This window comes from Hyperolius riggenbachi, chromosome 11 (genome assembly GCF_040937935.1).
Source record: "Hyperolius riggenbachi isolate aHypRig1 chromosome 11, aHypRig1.pri, whole genome shotgun sequence".
NCBI classification, from domain to species: Eukaryota; Metazoa; Chordata; class Amphibia; order Anura; family Hyperoliidae; genus Hyperolius; species Hyperolius riggenbachi.
The window spans coordinates 212,838,150-212,854,035 of NC_090656.1; the positions used below are offsets into that span (position 1 = coordinate 212,838,150).

Genomic DNA, 15,886 nt, shown 5'->3' on the forward strand with positions numbered 1-15,886 from the left:
TGGAGAAAGCCCTGCATACTCGTCCTACACCCCTGATGAAGAGAGCTGGAGCAAGCACTGCATACTCGTCCTACACCCCTGATGAAGAGAGCTCTAGCAAGCCCTGTATGCTCATCCTAAACCCCCGATGAAGAGAGCTGGAGCAAGCCCTGTATACTCGTTCTACATCCCCGATGAAGAGTGCTGGAGTAAGCCCTGTATACTCGTCCTACACCCCCAACGAAGAGAGCTGGAGCAAGCCCTGTATGCTCGTCCTACACCCCCGATGAAGAGAGCTGGAGCAAGCCCTGTATACTCATCCTACAACCCCAATGAAGAGAGCTGGACCAAGCCCCGTATACTCATTCTACACCCCCGATGAAGAGAGCTGGAGCAAGCCCTGTATACTCGTCCTACACCCCCGATGAAGAGAACTGGAGCAAGCCCTGTATGCTCGTCCTACACCCTCGATGAAGAGAGCTGGAGCAAGCCCTGTATACTCATCCTACAACCCCGATGAAGAGAGCTGGAGCAAGCTGCACGCTGCAAACTTTTGGATGGTGATTGGAGCTAAAAAGAAAGTTACTTGGCAGCCATGAAGAAGGCTGTAGGAAACCGAGAGGTAGATCTGCCTGTCTGTTTAAACATAGCTGATGTTAGTTTTCCTCTGGCATAAAAGCAGGCTGAGCCCGCCTCGTCTTCGAGACCTTACTCATTTGGAAAACGATGTCCTAATTGCATGACATGTAACATGATCCCCCTATTATAATATATTCAAGATGTTTTTCTTTTTTTCTGTGAACAGGATATGAGTAAAACGTGGTAGTTTCCACACGCTGGGAGAACGGGCCTCTATAAAACGATATGCTTCTCGTCCAGTTTTCAGACATTTTAACCTTGTAGAATGTGGTGGTTATAGCTGAACCCATCCGGTAAAAGTAACATTTGTTTTTCTTAAAGGGAACCTGAACCGAGTAAAATGATTTACAATAAACACATGATGTAGCTGCAAATGAATATTACATACTTACCTCGCTGTCAGTTCCTCTCAGAAGCTCACCATTTTCTTCTTACAACGATTCCTTCCAGTTCTGACAAGATTTATATCAGTTGCTGTCAGTTATAACTGAAAGCACAACTGATGTGCAACGTAATGTCTATGTTTCCCTATGGCTCAAGTGGAAGATATTACAGTTGAACAGTGTGCTGACCCGGAAGCTGTTACAGGGTCATGGCAATTTTTAAAGTAGAGGACGATGAATTCCATTTATCACAGTGGACAAACAGGTGTAGGAGAGGAGAAAGAGATTGATGAGTAGAATACACGGGAGGTAAGTATGTTGTGTGTATGTTTATTTTCACTTATCAGTTCAGCTTTGCTTTAAAACAAACCTGTGACGTTTGCAAGCATAAAAGTATGATACTAGCCTCACTAGAGGGAAGAAAGTGCTGGGACCCTCCAAAGCTTGTGGGCGCACAGCTGCACTGCGCCTGATCAGTAGCACTGACTCCACGGGTAGAGATGGGCTGAACATGAAATTTAAGATTTGCGTACAACGAACATGAATTTCCTGCAAAAGTTCACGAACAGGAAAATCTGGTGAATCTCCATAGACTTCAATGGAGAGGCGAATTCTAAACCCTTCAGGGACTGTTTCTAGCTTCAAAAGTGATGGAAATGTTTTTTCAAGGGGCCTAACACCTGGACAGGGGCATGGCAGAGGGGGATCCATGGCAAACGTCCCACCAAAAATTACGGAGTTGACGCAGAGTTGTGTTTCAATCTCTAAGGGGCAGAAATCACAGTACATTCCTAAATTAGTAGAATAAAGTGCTTTAAAATGCCCGTTCTGCGTACACGTCTATCAGGTAGTGTTAGGCCCTGTTCATACTTTCAGCATTTGCAGAACGCATAGAAATTCAAAGAAACGCAAGTTGAAAAACGCATGCGTTTGTATGCGTTTTTCTTGCGCTCAAATGCATTTTCTATTGCGTTTCACACACACGTCACACAGGAAACAGAAAACAATGTTAGGAAACGCAGAGGAAAACGCTAAAAACGCAATAGTACACGTTTTTGACACGTGTCCATAGACTTTCATTGCATCCTTTCTGTGCGTGACGCACAGAACTGCGTGCAGCAATGCGGATAAGGAACGTATACGAAACATGTAAACGAGGCCATTAGAAAACATTAGTAGCCGTTTCTATGCGCAAAGTCTGCCCGTACGCGTTCTGTAAAAATGGCTAGGAACGCACATAGTCTGAACGGGGCCTAAGGGTTACACCTGCTTCACACTGACAGACGAAATGCCACGTTTAACGCACCGCAGTCCACAAACAACCACAAAGACCTTTCGTAATACATCAGGTGAGCATTTCGTTGTTTTTACTATTTCACACCTCCAGGACATAAATGCTAGTCCTCTGGCGACAATCTTTGTGTAGTGGCTGCCGTGGTCATGCACACAATCGTGGGAGCACACAACGTGGGAGTGCAGGCGATCACTGTTTTTCCAGCCTCTATGGTCAGGCTGAGGTAGTTCAATGACAGTTAAGTGACCAAAAAAACACTGATTCTAAAGAAATACTGAGATGAAAATGAGCTGATCAGATAAACAAGTAAATCTATCCTCCTACTCCTAAAAATGACTTTTTGAGTTATCCCTCTTTTCTTTCTTTTCAAGTTTTTAATGTTTCATTGTCTCTGCTCAATGACACAGTCTTTGATGTTAAGATGATCACCATGTGGCCCTAGTGGCTTCTGAACTCTGTTATCAGCTCAACACGGTGCAGCCAAAAGGGAGAGCTGTAGGGAGAGGTACATCAGGCACTAGCCTGGTCTGTATTTACATAGCCTACTTCACTCTCCCTTAGCCTGGAGTTTGGTGTCTCCTCCCTCTGCTGGTGACACCTGGTACGGTCTGCAACTACCGCACCCCACTAGTGACACCACTGAAAGGGAGTCCCCGAATTACGAATGCCTGGCGATACGAACCGGCGAACCGCCCTGATGTCTAGGACTCCCTGTATTGTCCCCCTGTGTCCTCCCATGTCTCCTCCGCTCCGCATGCATAAATGTAAGCAGCGGCAGCACAGCTCATCCAGAGGCCTCTGATCGCCGCTGGAGCCACTGGATGAGGTGAGCCGCGCTGCCGCTACTTACATTTATGCACAGGGTGCAGAGGAGGACACATGGGGCAGAAAGGGACACACTGGGGAGCAAAGGAGGACAGAAGGGTACATAGGGGGAGCAAAGGAGGACACATGGGAAACAGAAGGGGACATATGGGGGACATAAGGGGAAACAGGAAGACACAATAATTGGGGGAGAACATCTACAAGATCCTCCTGGACCATGGACGCACAAGGTATATTTTTCCCCTGCTTTTAGTCCTCTAAACCTAGGTGCGTCTTATAGCCCAGAGCATCTTTTACGTCGAAACATACAGTACACATGTCAATCTCATGAGCTCACCTTTTTCACCTCGGTTTTTCACCTCGGTATTCCTGTAAAGCGTAAGACTGCAAAGAATCCCCGAAAGCAGCAGAAATAGTTAACCTTCCATACAACAATGTTTTGAGATTGTCTCTGAGCCAGGAAGATTAATGAAACGTTCATGAGAATATTTGGAAAAAGGCCACATTCCTATGGGAACATCACTGCAGCAAAGTTTTAATGGCGCTGAAGGGCCGTTTAGAGAAGCCAATGTGTGGGAGAGGAGACCTCGGCTGGAACTGGGGATGATCAGGGAGCCTACAGAGCAGAATGTGTCAAAGTTGTATAAATAGTGTGTTTATTGCCGCAGACTCTGAAGGGGAAGCTTAGAGGGGGAAAATCACTGCACCGAAGCCGGTGAGTATTTTAAACATGTGTTTAATAACAAACTTTTGATGAGTGACTCGGGACTCCTGAAACTCAAACACCACCAAACATGTACAGCTCAGAATAATCTCACTGCCTTCGAGCAAAACCAATAAAAAATGGGCTTTGCTGCTCCCGCTTAATGTTTGGATGGAGGTGTCACAAGGTTGTTTTTGTAAAATAGTAGCGGCATAAGGCGGTTTTGAGAACGTCTTGTCACCTGCCATCCCCTCTGCTGCCACCATGGACTTCTATTGATCACAGGGCAGAACGCTATGACATGCCGTGGGCAAAGGGTGTCAAACTCAAATGCAAAGTAGGCAAAAATTGAACACTGGGACCAAGTCCCGGGCCAACCTCAATGTTTAGTGGCCACCTTACTCCTTTAAAAAGTTCCCTTCGGTCTATTGGCCCCATCTCCATCCCCTGTACAGATCTAGTGGCCCAACCTCCCTCCACTATAGAGTTCCCTGGTGTCTAGTGGTTCTCCCTACCTCCCCAATACAGTTCAGTGGTGTCTACTGGTTCTCCCTCCCCAATACAGTTCCCTGGTGTTTAGTGGTCCTCTCGTCCTCCCCTATACAGTTCCCTGGTGCCTAGTGGCTCCACCCCCTTTCCTATACAGTCACTTGGTGTCTAGTGGTCCCCCTCAAACCCCTAAACAGTCCCATGGTGTCTAGTGACCCCTCTCCTCCCCCTATACAGTTCCCTGGTGTCCAATCCTTTCTCCATTCCTCCCCTATATGGCTTCCCTGGTGATCTAGGGTGTTACCACCAGTCTAGCTTCCCTGTGGTGATCTAGGGTGAGCCAAACATAATGCAAAGTAGGGAAAACACTTGTGGGCCAAATTTGATGATGGGATAAAGTTTGACATGTATGCCATAGGCCCTTACATCAGTTGAAAAAGTAGATACTTGTGGCGTATTGACCCCCAGTTTAAACTAAAAAAAGCACAAAATTTGCATCATGTGATTTTTAGCACATTTACTATTGTGCTCAGAGGTATAATGCCCAGCACATAATTTGCCCGGCTACAAAGGGGGCAAAGTGAGACATTGAAGCAGTTTTCATTGATATTGTCCAATTAATGCTATCACTCAATTTTTCGCTTTTAACTGCTTCAGATGTCTCTTGAATGATACGGCAGACCTCAAAACATAGCGGGTTGGGAGCTGCGTTCTGCTGAACTGAAGACATTGCTATGTAAAGGTGGCCATATACACGATACGACCAAATCATTTCATTTGCAAGACGATTCGATAAAACGATCAAATTATTTTTTTCAATCAAATTTTTCATCAAGTTGTTTAATAATTCTCTGAACGGCCATGGTGGAAAATTCTGGTCATTTTTTTTTTTTTAATGGAATGGTGTATGCCGGATTGAAATAACTTTTCAAACAGTACAATTGATCAAGAAAATCGTTTACATTTTCTCTGTCGCAAAAAAAAAAATTAAGTATTGTTCCATGTGTGGTCATCGTAAAGAGACACTGAAGCAAGAAAAAAAAATATGATATAATGAATTGGTTGTATAGTACGGATAATTACTAGAACATTAGTGGCAAAGAAAATATTCTCATATTTTTATTTTTAATTATATAGTGTTTTTTATAACATTGCATCATTCTCTAATATTTGCAGTTTACACGCTACTCAGAATTCTAAATGATTTTACAGAGCAGACCAGTGAACTTTTGAACTATCCTCTGGAGAGAAAAAGAAAATACAGTGACTGACAGTTGAAATAGCAAGCTTCAGAAGACAGAGCTCTCTGCGACTTTGAAAGTTGTGGAGCTCAATGGCTCTTAGATAACAGCTGGAGTTTCTTAACTCTTGCGATACTGGAAACAATATTAGACTTATGTCTCTGCTCCTAATGTTTTTTTTCTTAGCTGTACTACACATACAAATCATTATATCATTTTTTTTTCGCTTCAGTGTCTTTTTAACCCATTCGCGTTCCGTCATTTTTACTTGAGCAATGTTCACCTCCCATTCATTAGCCTATAACTTTATCACTACTTATCACAATGAACTGATCTATATCTTGTTTTTTCCGCCACCAATTAGGCTTTCTTTGGGGGGTACATTTTGCTAAGAGCCACTTGACTATAAATGCATTTTAACAGGCAGAAAAAGAAACAAACGGAAAAAATTTATTATTTCTCAGCTTTCAGCCATTATAGTTTTAAAATAATACATGCCTCCATAATTAAAACTCACGTATTGTATTTGCCCATATGTCCCGGTTATTACACTGTTAAAATTATGTCCCTATCACAATGTATGGCGACAATATTTTATTTGGAAATAAAGGTGCATTTTTTCCGTTTTGCATCTATCACTATTTACAAGTTTAACAAAAATTTGCTTTCCTAAAACAGAAAGAATTTGCGATAATTCAGGTTGGAGTGAGCTCGAGATGTCTCCCAGAGCACCACTGCTGAATATATGCAAATTAACCATTGTACCCTTAGAAGCTAAACACACCTCCAGAACCGCTGGAATGCAATGATGTGTCAGCTTGTTAAATTGTACAGAGCCATAATAATCCAACATGCATACAGACTGTTTCGGATTGTTTGATCCTCATCAGTGCATGGCATGGATTAATTTTAAAATAAAAAAAAATATAGAAATATTTCATCTTTACATTGATATTTAAAAATTTTAGACCCTTATGTAAATATTTACATGTTTTTTTTTATTGTAATTTTTTTTTGTATATTAAACATTTTATTTGGGTATTTTTGGGAGGGTGGGATGTAAACAATAGTTTATAATGTAAATGTGTGTTGAGTTTTATTTTTTTTACTTTTAGTTGTAGTTTTACTTTTTGGCCACAAGACGGCGGCCATGAGTTTGTTTACATGACGTCACTCTAAGCGTAACATACGCTTAGAGAGACGCATGGGGGACGCAACAGCCAGAAAAAGCGAAGCTTCTGAGAGAAGCTGTCGCTTTTTCAGTGGGGGAGAGGAATCAGTGATCGGGCACCATAGCCCACATCACTGATTGCCTGGCTAACGAACCACGGGCTGGGAGTGCTCGTGCATGCACACGATCGGCCGTGGGAGCGCGCATGGTTCCTGGACGTAGTTTCTACGTCCTGGAACCAAAATAGGTTAAGAGTGATTTAATGTCTTCTTGAACATAAAAAGGTGATCAGCTGAAGATGCCTTATTATTCCTTTGGATATTGTAGAGTTTTGCTTTAAAAAGAGGCTTCCCCTTCCCAAGGTAACTACCCCATAGGGACACTTTTTTTCTTTACAGATTTTCTTTAAAGCCCACATGGCTGTTTTTTTTTTCTTTAGGAGATAAAATGTGCAACTACCCAGGGTCACTCCCAACCTCCTTAGGGGCCTCCAAGTCAAGGATTATGGAGGTCACACCAACTTTACTATTAGGAAAGCCTCAGTTCAGTTTTGCCATCTGACCCATTTTACTTAAACCATCCCTGACAAAGTTTTTATATCAGGAATTGGGTGGCCCAGGTAGTCCATGGACCGAGAAAACACAAAGGAGACAAAAGTGCAATATACTTAAACATCAGAATAGGACATGTAAAGAGGATCACTCACAAATTACATGTTGCATATGAACTGCAACCACCAATAATGCCCACTGAGGAATTCCCGCCCTTGTTTGGCCTTGCGAGAACCCTTAAAGGTTGCGCTCCTAGTAATTAGGTAGGTCCTAGGGACAAGAAAAAAAAGAACCTCCCAACAGAGGTGTGATAAGTAACAACGGCTAGATTGAGGCACCCCAAAGCATAAAGCAAAAAAACTGTTCAAAAAGGAGAGGTGTAGTTGGCGTTCCTCTCCCATGGAAGATAAAGCAGCCAAAGTAGTCACTGTTTGTAACTCAATTGCACAGCTCCCAACTCGCCCTCTTTTGGAGAAGTAAAGGCACCTGGTAAAAAGGAGGGAGGGGTTTTTCGCTAGTAGAATGTCGCTTTAATTAGCTACTGCTGGATTCTGATAGTAAATTATCGGTAATGTGTACCAATATTTTACTATAACTAAACCAAACCCTACTCTCACACAAAACCCTCCCTCTACTGATGCCTAACCCTAAGACCCCCCCCCCCCCCACGTGGTGCCTAGCCCTTAGACCCCTCTTGGTGGTGCCTAACCCTAACCATAAGACCCTCTGGTGGTACCTAACTCTAAGACCCCACCCTTTCCATAGCTGCCTAACGCTAACACTCCCCCCGCCCAGTACCTAACCCTAAACTCCCCCTGCCTAAACCTTAACCCCCTCTCTGCCGCAGAGCTGCAATTTGCGGCAAGACGGTCATAGCGCGCTCCCCGCCCGCTTTGCAATGCCACAATTTGTACAGCCACAAGCCCCCGGCGCCCATTATTCTATCAACCGTCTCCAGGCGCAAAACTTTACCTTGTTTGCCACTAATCGTACACCTCTGGGCACCTAAATTTACCTTCTTTACCGCATATCTCGGGCATTATAAAAGCCACAATTTGCAGCAAAAAGGGTATTTCAATTCTTCGATGCAAATTGCAGCTTTTATAATAATAGGTGCCATTTTTTCCATAAGGGCTCCTGCGGCCTGATTCGGGTGTGGACTGCTAAAGAAGTAATAGGGAGCTCTGAATTACTGCAGCAGGTATTTTTTATTTTTAGAATTGCCACTGTACTTTTGTTTTTGTTTTTTTTGTACAATACTATTTAATGCATATTTCATACAAAACAATGATCTATTCATTGCATTTAATGAAAAAAAAAATCTGTGTCTGAACTTGGGCTGTAGAAAAAGCAGCGAGTGAATGCGCTCGTTTTGTTTTGGGATGCCCTCAGGCCCGGTTTTGGGGAAACAGAGCGCTAATTGTTGCTGTCAGATCTCGTTCGGCAGCAAGGACTCATTACTGGAACGCCGCGAACACTAACTGGCTGTGGAGAAGCTCTAGCGACTTCTGTGAGAGTTGTTTGGCTTGCTTCAGACACAAACGCATTCATCTTAAGTGGCTCTTTTTTATTTTTCTTCCTTTCCCTTCTCTTGAGAGAGAGTCTTTTCATATGAATACGAAGCACTTCACAGCGCAGTATAGAAAGGCCGTGACTCGGCCCCTTGTTTGCGCGCACTGTCAGCTTGATTGTGCGAGCTATACAGTAAATGCTGGCTACGCACGCTGGACCTGAAATGAAGTCAGCTAGCCGGTAATTTTCATTCACAGCAAACAAGATTATCGTCTCAGCGACGTGCTACTCCTTTCTAAACTTGTCAGAGTGACTCAGGCGGGAGTAACGAGCTGTCGTGGAAATTTTTACGTACGGCTTCAATGAAAATCTTTGAATAACGGCGCTTTAGTGATACTTAAACATTGGCAGAGGTTTCTGTGTACTATGGAGAACATGAGATCACATGGGGGAAACTATAAACATAGCTTTATCTAATGGAGGTGCAGCTCTGCTGTTAATGTTACTATCCCGTTACTTACAAAGCACACATATATTAAGCAATGATATATATTAAATAAGGGGAATAATTCACAAACTGTTAAAGCGGAATTGTCAGACACAAAATCAAAATTCATTTACCCACTGCTCTGGGTTTATTATGCAGTCTGCAGCCTGACCCTGCATTGCAAGCATTCCAGTATAATCATAAATGTTTCTGCTGTAGTGAATTTTATCTCAGTCAGCCTGGCTCTATTTTGGTACATTGCCGAGGAGAGGGAAGCTTGTTAACTCCTCTCACACATTCCTGCTCCTCACTGATTGGCTGAGGGAAGTTCAGTGTGACAGGAGGCTGAAGGAAAATACACCTCACGCCTCTGCAGAAGCTGCTGAAATAGGATCTATGCTGTGGTAAAATGTGCTTACAAAGCAAGCTAGATATGACAGTGCAGTTTATACAAAAAATAAAAAGAGTAAGGGAGGGAATGACATTAGGATTGGCTTCAGTCAGAGACAGTAAAGATGAAAAATGCTGAAACTGTTTTCTTTTTATTTACTATATATGATTCACTGATATCAAAATGTGGCCGTACAATACATATATTATGTAAGTAGAGCAAGTATTTATCTACTTATATATGTGTTTTTGTTTTTTTTCCTGTGATAGTATGGCTGTCCCTGCTGCTTTAAGGAATATATCAGGAGGTGATGAAGACTTACCCTGGGTGAAAAGTCTAAAGTCTTGTACACATGCTAGATTCTCGCCTCAGCCGACAACCATCTAATGTGTGTAGAAAGCTTAAGGTAAACCTGAGACAAATTTTAAAAAATGATTTTACTTACCTGAGGCTTTCTCGGGCCACCTGTAGTCCGTGAGCTGCCTCTGTCCAATCCCATCTGTTCTCCAGCTGTCAGCCCTGGTAGTCGCGGACTAGTGCACATGTTCGGCCTGACAGTGCATCTTCATAGTTACGCTTCAAAGGTGAAGAGTGGTCTATGTTTGCGCAGTTAAAGTAATACTGTAGGGGGGTCCGGGGAAAATGAGTTGAACTTACCTGGGGCTTCTAATGGTCCCCCACAGATGTCCTGTGCCCGTGCAGCCACTCACCGATGCTCCGGCCCCGCCTCCAGTTCACTTCTAAAATTTCAGACTTTAAAGTCTGAAAACCACTGCGCCTGCGTTGCCGTGTCCTCGCTCCCGCTGATGTCACCAGGAGTGTATTGTGCAGGCCCAGTATGGTCTGTGCCTGCGCAGTACACTCCGGGTGACATCAGTGGGAGCAAGGACACAGCCAGTGGCGTAGCTTTGGAACTGTGGGCCCCGATGCAAGTTTTACATTGGGGCCCCCCAAGCACTCTATACATAACAATTTATACGGCGCACCAAAACCTGCCAAGGACAACTACAGTGTCAGAGGTGCAAGAAGGGGATGGGGAACAGCTTGTTAATGATTACCACTATTCAAAGTGTCTATAGAAGTGATTATTACCAGCACAGGACCAACAGAGATCTAATACTGCATTTGAGGGAGGGCCCTTTGGGGCCCCTCTGGCCCAAGGGCCCCGATGCGGTCGCTACCGCTGCAACCCCTATTGCTACGCCCCTGGACACAGCAACACAGGCACAGTGGTTTTCAGACTTTAAAGTCTGAAATTCCAGAAGTGAACTGGAGGCAGGGCCGGAGCATCGGTGAGTGGCTGCGCTTGTACAGGACATCTGCGGGGAATCATTAGATGCCCCGGGTAAGGTCAACTCATTTTCCCCCAACCCCCGTACAGTATTCCTTTATGGTAGCCATACATCAGGCGACTTGGTGGCCGTTTGAACATCTGATTCGATTATTATAATCAGAAGAAAATTAGGGCCTCCAAGTGCATGCCCAATTGACTATGTGACCATTTTCGGACCAAAATTGGTCACATTAATCGGACATGCTGCAAGATTTAGAGCCGACTTACTCGATCAGGTGCGGCGTTAACTTCGAGCGATATTGGGACGAGCAACGAAACCCCCAATGCTGTGTCTTCTAATGTGCAATTTCATCCAAGGGAGTTATTGCCAAAGGGGGCCATTGAGCACAGGAAGGGTGGGAGGGAGAACAAACGAGGTAACACATGGGTGGAAGCTGGGGGGCGCAGGGCAGCCAGCCCAGCTTGGAGAGGCCCCCCTCTAAAGGGAGGCCCCAAGCAGGGGCTTGGCTTGCTTGTACCCTGGTGGCACCCGTGGTCGAGGTCACAGACCAAGGTCAATATGGATAAAGTTGAAGAGGCAGATAAGGTATAATTAGACAAGCCAGTTCATGAACAGGAAGCACAGATTAAGAATGGTCACACAAGCTGGGTAAGTAACAGGATCACACAAGACACTACAAACGCTGACAGAACTATCATCAGTGAGTGTTGTTTGTAGTGCTCTTATGAGATGTGAATGCTCATGCATTGGGTATGTACAAACGCATGCACCAAACACCACCCAGGCACATGCAGAGCCAAACCCCAGGTCTGGTTTATTCTTTCAGTCTGCCCATTACACTGAGGGTGATATCCAGACAACAAAGAAGAACCATTCTCCGACTTCTTACAGATTTCCAGACAAAACTTGTATTCCCGTAGAGTCTGTCTCAGAAAACTTAAAAAACACAAAATCCAGGCTCCTCACCTTGAGCTAGGACATTTAAACACTTGTAGATTTAATGGGGAGGTGCTGGAAGGGGTGTGGCAAGCAAAACAGCAAAACATCAAAATGAACTTCCGCACACTCATGCAAGTCCTCATGCGAATCCACTTACAAAAATCATGCAGCAATCTATGCTATTCCTACAACTAAATTAAAAGCTGGGATCTTCGTTACAAGAATAAAGTATCTTGCATTGTCACATACACCGAGTGGAGGTAGCCCAGTGTCGTATGTGTCCTAACTCTGGCCCTGTAACATGCATAGCACAAACATCCACGCATTCAGCGCATCAAAACCTATGTAGGGAATAGGAGCACATATCCTTAATGTCCTCCCTGGGACAGATAGTGCATCTAACTAATCCTGCAAGGGAGCTGCTAGTACCTACATATGTGCCATGCGAACACACCAGCAAGCTGTGTGCTAAGATCACTAATAGGGGAAGAGGGAGAGCACTAGATAAAATCATAGCTACAAAGGATCAAATACAATTTAAAAAACACAAAATCCAGGCTCCTTGAGTGTGCGGAAGTTCATTTTGATATTTTGAAAACATTCTTCCGTGGTTGTCCCCAGTAGACTGCCTTTCGTGCCGATGAAGTGGGCCATTTTGGTAAGGTGGTCGATCATTACAAGAATGGAAGAAGGTCCAAAATCAAATTAAGTGTGGTCATGTTCCAAAGGTGGGTGGGAACGGAAAGTGGAGTAAGGAGGATGCCAGTCTTAGTTGTGGAACCCCCAAGTCTGGTCAGGGCCTGATTTACCATAAGGCACTGTAGGCATGTGCCTACAGGCGCCTGATGATTGAAAGGTGGCCCACTCCCCTACCCGGGCACCTCCCTCCTTCCCTATGCAGAGTCCTGAGCAGAGTATAAATAAGAGGTTACTCACCCGGCTCTCCGCATACCACTGACCAGATCTCCCTTCAGTCGGGGGCAACTTAATACTGAGGGTACCTCTGGCTATCTAATACTAAGGGGCACCTGTAGCTACCTATGATGGGCAAGGGAAGTTAGGGACCACACACTGACCACTTTATCAATAGCAAGGTTTGTTTTTACTAGACCTATGTTTTGTCTGAAGTTAGCAAACTGAAAGTGAAAAGCTGACTCTATATTAATACTTGGTCACCTGGATAACAGAAATGGCAGATGTACTGAAAATTTACAGCAGGGTTGAGGAAATGTCTCCCACTCAGTAATGGATCAAACCCAGTATTCTGAAAGGGAGTGCATCAGCAGGGTAAAGAGGGATGACGCCCTCTATGTACTATGCAATACAGTCAGGAGCTGTCACATCCGAAATAATACTTTATTGATTCCATAAAAAAAGTAAATGGCCAATGTTTTGGAGCCACGTAGGATCCCTTTATCAAGGTAAAATTGCTCAAAGGCAACATTTGCAGATTCTCCTGTGGGAGAAGTGGAAGTTACTATACACTCCTCTATACACTCGTGCTGGGCGAAGTGTGTTCAGCTAACAGCCACAATGCCGATCACGATATACACCACCCAGCACGAGTATATAGAGGAGCCTGACTCCCAGTTCTCCCACAGGAAATTCTGCATAAATGTCTGACAGATTCTTGCCTGTGAGCAAGTCTTGCCTTGATAAAGGGACCCTACGTGGCTCCGAAACCTTAGCCATTTGCTTTTTATGGAACCAATAAAGTATTACTTCAGATGTGCCAGCTCCTGACTGAATTGCAGATGTCTGCTTTGTGTAACCTCAATATGGTCAACAATGTGAAAGGAGAGTATGGCCATCAGCCATTGGACCCAGAACTCTCCTACCACCTTGGAGAAGTCAGTATGTGTTAAATCCGTTTATTGAAACCATACTGGAAATGTACACAATAACAATTGCAAAAGTCAGTAGGGCCAATGGAAGTCAAATATAGAAGATAATGTAAGAACAAATACAAGCCTAGGTTATTAACAGGCAAGCCAAGTTGTAAAATAGCTGAAAATACACAGAGACATGTGCAATATAAAGATAACACTGTACAGGGTCAGAACACAATGAGCAGCAACAGAGAAAAATCAGAACCCCCAGCAGGATATCCATTCTTCTCAAATATCATTATATCCATTGTATCAATGCTGGCATAAAAATGTATCCTTAAGCATAATTAAATCTAGCCTATCTTTGACTAACTGAATATCTAGCACGGTATCTTTCCACTTAAGGGCAGTGGGCCAGTGAGCTGAGAGTAGCCTATACGAAATATACTAAGAAATGCTCCTGGAACCTCTTTGTTGGCAGAGAACAAGAGATCCGGGGAAGTGTTAAGAGTAATCGGAACATAAAAAAAACAGCTTTGAACATGCCCAGAAGATATGAACAGGAGTCTTCCGGTATGTGATGTTTGTCCAGCAGCACCACCTCATGAGAATTAGTTTATTCTCCAAGTACGACAGACGCAGTACCCGGAATGGGTTGTGGTTCACATAGCATTGGCAGTGATTACAAGGACAGACATTGCATTGACAGACATAGCATTGTTATTTGACAGGACACTGCATTGATAAAGCATATAGATACAACATCAAGACGGGCATAGACGCCTATATTGAGGGGAGGGGAACAGTCAGAGAGCACTTCCGCGACTGCGTCATCATCCCCCTCAGTCAGCCTCGGGCACCTGGCTCATCAATAGCCTCCCAAACTCCATCTTACAAAAACAACCCCCTTGGCTCCTCGGCCTTAAAGAGTAACTGTTAGCCCCAAAAATCAAATTTAAATCTCTATTGCAATGTTTTAATTACTTTGTAAGGGAGCCAAAAAGGCAATGCAGAAGTTAAAAAGCAATCTAATTTTTTTACTGTGTAGCCTTTTCCCCAAGCTCCTAAGGAGGACGCAAAGCCGCATAACAGATACTGCAGAGCATGCCCATGTCTGCCCGACCCCCCTCTCCCCCCCAGGACCAGGTGCCGATGTCTGCCCAACCCCCTCTCCCCCCCAGGACCAGGTGCCGATGTCTGTCCGCTCCCCCCCCCCAACCCGCCCCCCCCAAGAGCCGATGTCTGTCCGACCCCCCAGGACCAGGTGCCGATATCTTCTCACCCCAAACAGCTGACACGGAGAGAGAGCGGGAGCGGAGTACATCTACACACTTCCAGCGCCGCCACCGCAGAGCAGCCGCCGCCGAGTCACATGTGAGAGAATCACGAGCAGGAGAGAGATGCACGGCGGCGGCTGCTCTGCGGTGCCGGCGCTGGAAGTGTGTAGATGTACTCCGCTCCCGCTCTCTCTCCGTGTCAGCTGTTTGGGGTGAGAAGATATCGGCACCTGGTCCTGGGGGGTCGGACAGACATGGGCATGCTCTGCATGCTCTGCAGTATCTGTAATGCGGCTTTGCGTCCTCCTTAGGAGCTTGGGGAAAAGGCTACACAGTAAAAAAATTAGATTGCTTTTTAACTTCTGCATTGCCTTTTTGGCTCCCTTACAAAGTAATTAAAACATTGCAATAGAGATTTAAATTTGATTTTTGGGGCTAACAGTTACTCTTTAACCACTTAAGGACCAGGGGTGTTTGGGAAGATCTGTGCTGCGTGGGCTATTCAGCCCACAGCACAGATCGTGTGGCAGCTGGGGCGACCAGACTTCCCCCCTTTTTTCCCCACTAGGGGGATGTCCTGCCGGGGGGGTCTGATCGCCGCCGGCTAGTTGGGATTAGTGGGGGGGCTTCTCAAAGCCCCCCTCCGCAGCGTTCTCGGCGCTTCCTCCTCTTACCTCCCTCCCCTCCGTGATCAAAGCTGTGCAGGACGGATATCCGTCCTGCGCATTGAAGGATAGGCTTCAGCCTATCATATGCCGGCAATCCCCGGCCAATCAGAGGCCGGGGATCGCCGATCTGCCTTACGGCGCTGCTGCGCAGCAGCGCCGTATGATGTAAACAGCGGGGATTTCTTCCCCGCGTGTTTACATTAGGCGTGCGAG

General features: G+C 45.0%; 1 long non-coding RNA gene across 1 annotated transcript in view; it reads left to right on the forward strand.

Moving 5' to 3' along the window:
* Positions 1-3,737: 3,737 nt before the first annotated feature.
* Positions 3,738-15,886, forward strand: part of LOC137538241 (uncharacterized) — a 44,887-nt gene continuing 32,738 nt past the window's right edge. Inside the window, exons 1-2 of the long non-coding RNA XR_011024716.1 lie at positions 3,738-3,835; positions 9,935-10,071. This is a non-coding gene — a long non-coding RNA (uncharacterized lncRNA). The remainder of the gene's footprint in view (positions 3,836-9,934; positions 10,072-15,886) is intronic.